Source organism: Haliaeetus albicilla, chromosome 21 (genome assembly GCF_947461875.1).
Source record: "Haliaeetus albicilla chromosome 21, bHalAlb1.1, whole genome shotgun sequence".
NCBI lineage: Eukaryota > Metazoa > Chordata > Aves > Accipitriformes > Accipitridae > Haliaeetus > Haliaeetus albicilla.
In genome coordinates this window covers 26,074,150-26,080,630 of record NC_091503.1, presented here as the reverse complement: position 1 = coordinate 26,080,630, position 6,481 = coordinate 26,074,150, and positions in this window count along the sequence as shown.

The window sequence follows — 6,481 nt, the reverse complement described above, 5'->3', positions numbered from 1 at the left end:
GGTCATCTACCTTTTTTTCCCCTCACTTCTTACAGCTTCTGGAAACACTGAACTAAGACAGACCTTGTGTTGAAACAGATGAAACCGCCAGGCGCCTGGGTGCCTTCGGTTCATCAGATGTGACCAGTTCAGCAAAGCATAGGGACCTTGACGTTAAAAGTGTGTCACTCCCTATTTTCTGTGAGATGTGACAGAAGCTGGGCCAATTAACTATTATTCTGCACTTAGGTGGTCATTTTGTATGCAAGCTTACTGAATTTCTACATACTTCCAGCAGAGACTAACCTACCCAGCTTGTGCAAGCGGCTCATAGCAACAGTCAGTGAAGGAGCTGAGCCTGTTAGCAAGCACTGTAATAATTCACAGACACCAGAAGCGGAGCCTTGTTTTTCCTCCTGCTGCTCTCTGCTGTGAGCCGCCCTGACAGCTTCTCAAGTTCCTTTGCTCCAGCGAATTCTCTGCCCTGCGCTTGAGCTGGAGCGAGGGGGAAGATGACAGACTTTTGTCTGCTGTGCCCTCAGTCCACCTCCACGGGGAAAAAAAAAAATTCAGGAAATGAAAAAGAAAAAAGAAAAAAGTAAGAAGCAAACACCTGTGGAGACAGCTGAACTATTGCAGTATTTTTAAAGGTTCAGAATGTGGAGGCTCCAAGAGGTTAATCACAAACCTTGTTATTTTTTCCAGTGCAAATGCAAGAACATGTGCATTTAAGGATATCTTTATAATACTCCTCCTCCTTGAGAGAGAAGGCTGACATTTATCTTTTTAAAATTGAGTGCTTCAACTACATTCAGATTTCTCAATAACATAAGTTTTCTGGCATGCCAGTCCCATGATATCTCTTAGATTAATGCTGGAGATGTGACTAATTCTGCAATTCCATAGCAGTTAGTGTGTGACCTGGAATTCAAATTTGAGCCTTTGTTTTGCAGATTTTTGTCTTTAGTATTCTCAACAGGGAGATAAATAGCTATGTTTCTGTCTCTTTTCCCCAGAGTGATCCACCAAACTACTAAATGAATCAATATATATCTACTGAAATCATCCGATCCTAAATTTCAGATACTGTAAATTATGTGGATAACTCTAATCCAATGCACTTTAGACAAGCCACCATTTTCTATTAATGTTCATTTCCATCTGTTAATGGAAAGGATCAAAAAACCCAAGAATATCTACTAACTCAAGGCCTAGTACTTCCAAATATTACGCCTCACAGGTCCTAGGTAATAATCGAGGATGTGCAAAGCAAAGGAAGGATTTACCCTTTGCATCACCCAGGCACAGATTCCACTGTCTACTGTGGCATTTATAACAGATAAATGCACACAGTGATACTGAAGAAAAGAAGGAGTAGTGAATTTACATTCTGAATCTGTCTCATAAAAATCAACCCTTATGTTACGCTTTGTTGTCATGCTGTGACATTTCAAAGAAGTAGGTGGAACAAACTTCATGTTGTGTACACTTCATTGTTTCACGGCAATTTAGGAGCCCAGCTTTGCTCCAACAGCAGGTTGGCATTCCACACCATTTTTTTCTCATGATTCTTTAACATGCATACTCAAACCTCAAAAAAAAGGACCTGTTTTTACTGTCAGCCCTGTTGACCCCCTTAAATAAGGCTGTGCAGTGCTTTTGGAATAAAAATTCTGCGGGATCAGGTTTTCCCTTATTTATATTTGAGATTCTCAATAGAATTTCTTGCATCTAAATGAGGTAAGGCTTTGACCTTGTGAATGAAATGCAATAGCTGCAGCATTGGTGAGTGCCATGGAAGAGGCTCCAGCAAACTCTGCCACAACCACTGTGGTTCTGTGCTACTGAGAGGTAACGTTTTTGCTGCTAACTGTGAGTATGCCATATCGCCGGTAGCGTAAGAAAATGGGATTACTCTGTAGAGCTGTTTCAAAGCAGAACCTGCTTCTTTAAACCTGTGGGTCCAGAATCACACCTGGGTTTACTTACTGTCCCGGAGATAATTCAGCAGCGCCAGTAACATTGACTGGAATGAAGTTGCAATGCAGAAAAGTGCGAGACATAATAAAATGAGTTACTGTATATTACAAAATATTTGATTTTAAAGGGAGGGAAAGTTTCTGAGTGGGAATCAACTTGCTCTTCGGTCTTGCCTGTAGATCCTCCTGGGAGCTGTGGAGAACCCTGCCACCTCACTGCCGCATCCGTCACCGAGGGCGTCTGCCCAGGGTCACGTCTGTCCGGCTCTTCTCCTGCCGCTGCTGAGCCAGGACAGATGATGATGACAACATCCAGACCTTTCCCTGGCACTCTCCCACCATGTCACCCCTGTTTTGAAAGCTGAATAGTGATGATGGGCTGTGTACTCAGGGTACCTTCTCACAAAGAAAACATCCTGCTTTGTCACTTCCACTCGACACTGCAATTTGCAAAGCCTTTCTGGAGGCACAGAGCAAACAGCAAGGTTTGGGGTTTTAGAGCAAACACTCAGCAAAAAGGGAAGTATGTTATTCCAGGGACAATCCACTGCCAACCCAGCAGTGCTTGTATTAACCCCAGAAGCTTTTCAGGGAAAACTGTTCTGTTACATACTCTGTAAGCCTATTAATTTTACCTCTACGGGTATTCACGTAAAAACACTCGCTCTGTTTCAGTTTAGCTGCCTCAGTCCTTGCTGCTGCCCTCTAGGCCTGGCACATCCCATAGCTCTGCCACTGCGCAGTGGTGATGGCTATATCAAACGGGAGCTTTTAGGAATGCTGGTACCCGAGTGAGCATCCCTGAAGACCCCCTGCTTTGATTTTTCTATCCAAACCGCTCTGCTGATGTTTGCTTCTAGGTAGGAAAGGCAACATGGGAAAGTAAAGAGTGCAAACGGCTCTATTGAAGCAAATGGCCTATCAAGGAGGAATGAAAGCAATATTTACACTTAAATTAGTTAGAGTTCAAAGGGAAAACAACTAGGAGCAATGTCAGCTTCTGTGCTTTGAAGCACAGAGTGATCATCAGGTACTGGCAAAAGCCTTCTTTCCCCAGCAGCCTGTTGTTTTGAGCAGCTGCACGGTGAAAGGACAGAAAGGGATTTACTGAGCAACTGCAAAATACATCAGCTCTGAGCAAGGTGGGACAATCCTCAGGTTTGCTCTGTCCATGTTTTGTAAGACCGACTCCATCAGTCTTATAACCAGGTACACTGCTTCTTAAAGATTTGAAGATACTTCACTGAGAGCTTGAGATTTCCACACCTCCCCCCACTGGCAGCCAAAAATTAGATAGGTATTTATTTTGATGATTGATTCACTCCTTCACTTTTTTCCTCCCCAGTCTCCCTTTTCCATCCCTTCTCCCTGTCTCTCTCTTCCTCATTCTTTGACTTCAACATTTCTTTCCCTCCTGTGGGAAAGCGAGAATGGTATAGTGAATATTACATTTAATTTTGGGGGTGTCAGATTCACAGTTACCTCTACCTCGCAAGTTAACGAGCACTTAGGTTTCCTGAGAATCAGAGCAGCAGAAAGAGGCAGCTATTCCCAGGACATTCATCCTAGGAATATTCAGACTGAGTTGACTGGATGCTTTCCATCTGCCTGGGAAATTCTGGTATTGAGCAAAATCCAGCTTTAGCGGCAAAGCCAATCTTATCAGCTAAAGACTGAGGTGCTAGCTGCTTTTGGGAAAATGATGTGAAAAACCATCCATGACTAACTGTGGTACTTCATTTTTAAATATAAACATTTGTATGAAGATGAACTGTTGTAATCTAGCCTCGAGATCCCCAGAGGCCTGATTATTACCCGTATTTGCCAGCTCCAGCCAACCCCCACCCTGGAAGGAGAAGCCGTGTTTGTAAGCAGCACCAGGTTTGCGCTTCCAGGAAAAGCCATGGGCTCAAACATTGCCTGCAACTTTAGAGCAAGATGAAGAGCTGAGGACAGATGCTCCCGGGAAAACCTCGGCGTGCACTGAACTCAGTGATTAATCCACCAGAGCATTTTAACCTCCATCCAGGGTAGGAAAGGAATCCTGGGATCAAATGGTTTGGAAGCTGGGGGAGAAGTATTGTTTCTCTATTGTTATCTCTGAATAAAGACAAGAATGTAAAATGAAATATAGTTTCACTATTTCCTGCCAGTGTATGGATCTTGTGCTAGCTTTTCCTTGCTCTCTCTCTCTCTGGTATGGTTTTCCACCATTGCTTGTCTTGGAAAAACTGTCTGCTTCATCCCGGAGTATAAAGAACACTGAAACTAATGCATATCTAAAAGCAGTATTATCAAACTTCCTTTCATGGTAGTTTACCAGCTTTAGTATCTCTCTTCTGCATTCCAGGGAACTTTTTACACACCCTTTCACCTTTTGATTGTTGGCTTATATTCTGTCCAGGATGTAAGTTGCAAAATATGACTATTTTTGTTGTGTCATTTCAGATAACATCATGTACGAGGTGCAGACAGAAGCTGTTGCCAACTAGAATTGCTGTTGCCAAACAGAATTGCTCAATTACAATGTGGTGGGTCTTTCTACCAGCTCCAGCACTACAGAGATAACAGAGATAGGAGACATTCCACCTGACTTCCCACCGGCCAGCTGGATCATTGTTTGCAGGAGAAGATATTGGCCCAAATCTTTTCCTGACTAGTCCATTCTTAAGCTCTGAAGCACGGGTTGCTTTGTGGGTTTTTCTCACCAAGCTTGACCGTTTCTCGTCTTTTCCATGCTCATGGAACTGCAGGGGGGATCAGAAGGTCTCCCAGAAGGGGACTCATCCCTTTTGCCAGTTCACCCCATGGTTGTTGCCTACACACCAGGCTCGAGGGAAAAACTTGCCTGTAGTTCCCTGACAAGAGCTCCACAAGACCATGACTGCACATGCTAGGGTGATCGTGCCTCTGTCCCCGTATGGGCCGTCAGGCACTTGCTCAAAGGCAAGCATGGGCAAATGCCGCTTGGGGCGTTGTAACAAAAGAAAGAAGTATAAGGCATATGGTTTGGAAACATTACTCAGGAATCACTATTCCTGCAATAGTCAATTTTCCCCTACTCTCCTCAATTCCACGCTCTTTCCATCAGGGACACTGGGTGAAAAACAGTAATACCAGAGTGCAAATGAAACAAGTAATAAAGTCTTATTTAAAAAAAAAACCCAAACACCCATACTGTTTGCCAAAGCCGACAACATCACTGACTTCAGCATAACATAGCCTTTCCTCTTCCATTGCTCTGATCTTACTGCACCTTAACGTCCCTTCGTTTCCCAGGGAGTCCTGCAGACCAACTTGAAAAATCATAGGAAATAGGGCCAGAAGAGACTTCGGGAGTTTGCCTAGTCTGTCTCCAAACCTCATGATACATCACTACACCAATGTCATTTTGGAGACATGATTACCTAAGCAGTTCTTGAAATCCTTAATTGATGAAAGTTTAACATCTGCTCTAGGTAATCTATTTTGATGCTTTGTCACCCTTACAGCTATCATCAAGCACGTTTTCTAACATCACAGCTGGGACTCCCAAGTGTTCTATCAAGAAATAAACAAATAGGAAATTCCTAAGTAGAAAATACTTTTTCTCTATCCTGTATGGATATAGTTACCAAACAAGCACTGAAGAGAAAGAAATACTTACTTTTACCAGCCTCTTGTAAATATATCTCATTGTAAGGCACCATCTAGAGAAAATAACAGATTAATTTAGTCCAGCCATACTTTCAACTGTGTTTGAAGTAGTCGAAGCTGTCAGTGCTTTCACGCAAATACTTAAAGAGAAAACAAGGTTTTAGTGCATTGTGATCTAAAACGTTTCTCAACCACCTCTGTAAATACATATGCTTTGAGACAAGTGCTTTCCAGGTAAGCCCTCTGGGCATCCCGGGCGGTGCATCAGCATCTCAGAACGTCTCAGTTATGTGCATGTGCCCCTTGGCACATTGGGCATTTCCAAATACAAGGCAAATCTAACATTTTGGCCAAGAGCATCACGGTTTAAAGGACAGTTTTCCTTGCAACTCTAAAAAGCTGAATTTAGTTATCAGGGCAGGAACACAGGCATCAACCTTCAGGATTATAACAGGCAAGAAATAGCTTAAATAATTATGACATCATGGCATGAGAGGTCATGTAAAATTATAGCACTGCCAAGACTACAGTGCCTTTGGGATTTGTTCACCAGATGTGGAAACCAGACATCAGTGGAAGAAGATTGTTGCCATCTGAGAAGTTGAGACACTGCTGTTAGCCTCAGTCCTGCATACTGCTGAAGGAACAAAAGAGCAAGGAGAACAGCCTGGAGTATTAAATTAAGCAATAAGGGGTGGCAGATTGGGTTTTGCAGTCACCACTCTTTCCATGTGTTGCAGGAAAACAATCACGATGAACAGTTGCAGGTAGTCCAGGTGTGAAAATGTCTGTGCAGGCCCCATCTGTGAATGCGTTAATGCCGATATTTTGAAAAGGGGAAAAGGCCTGTCTGATACAACTTATATTTTAATTCATGTATTGTGTTA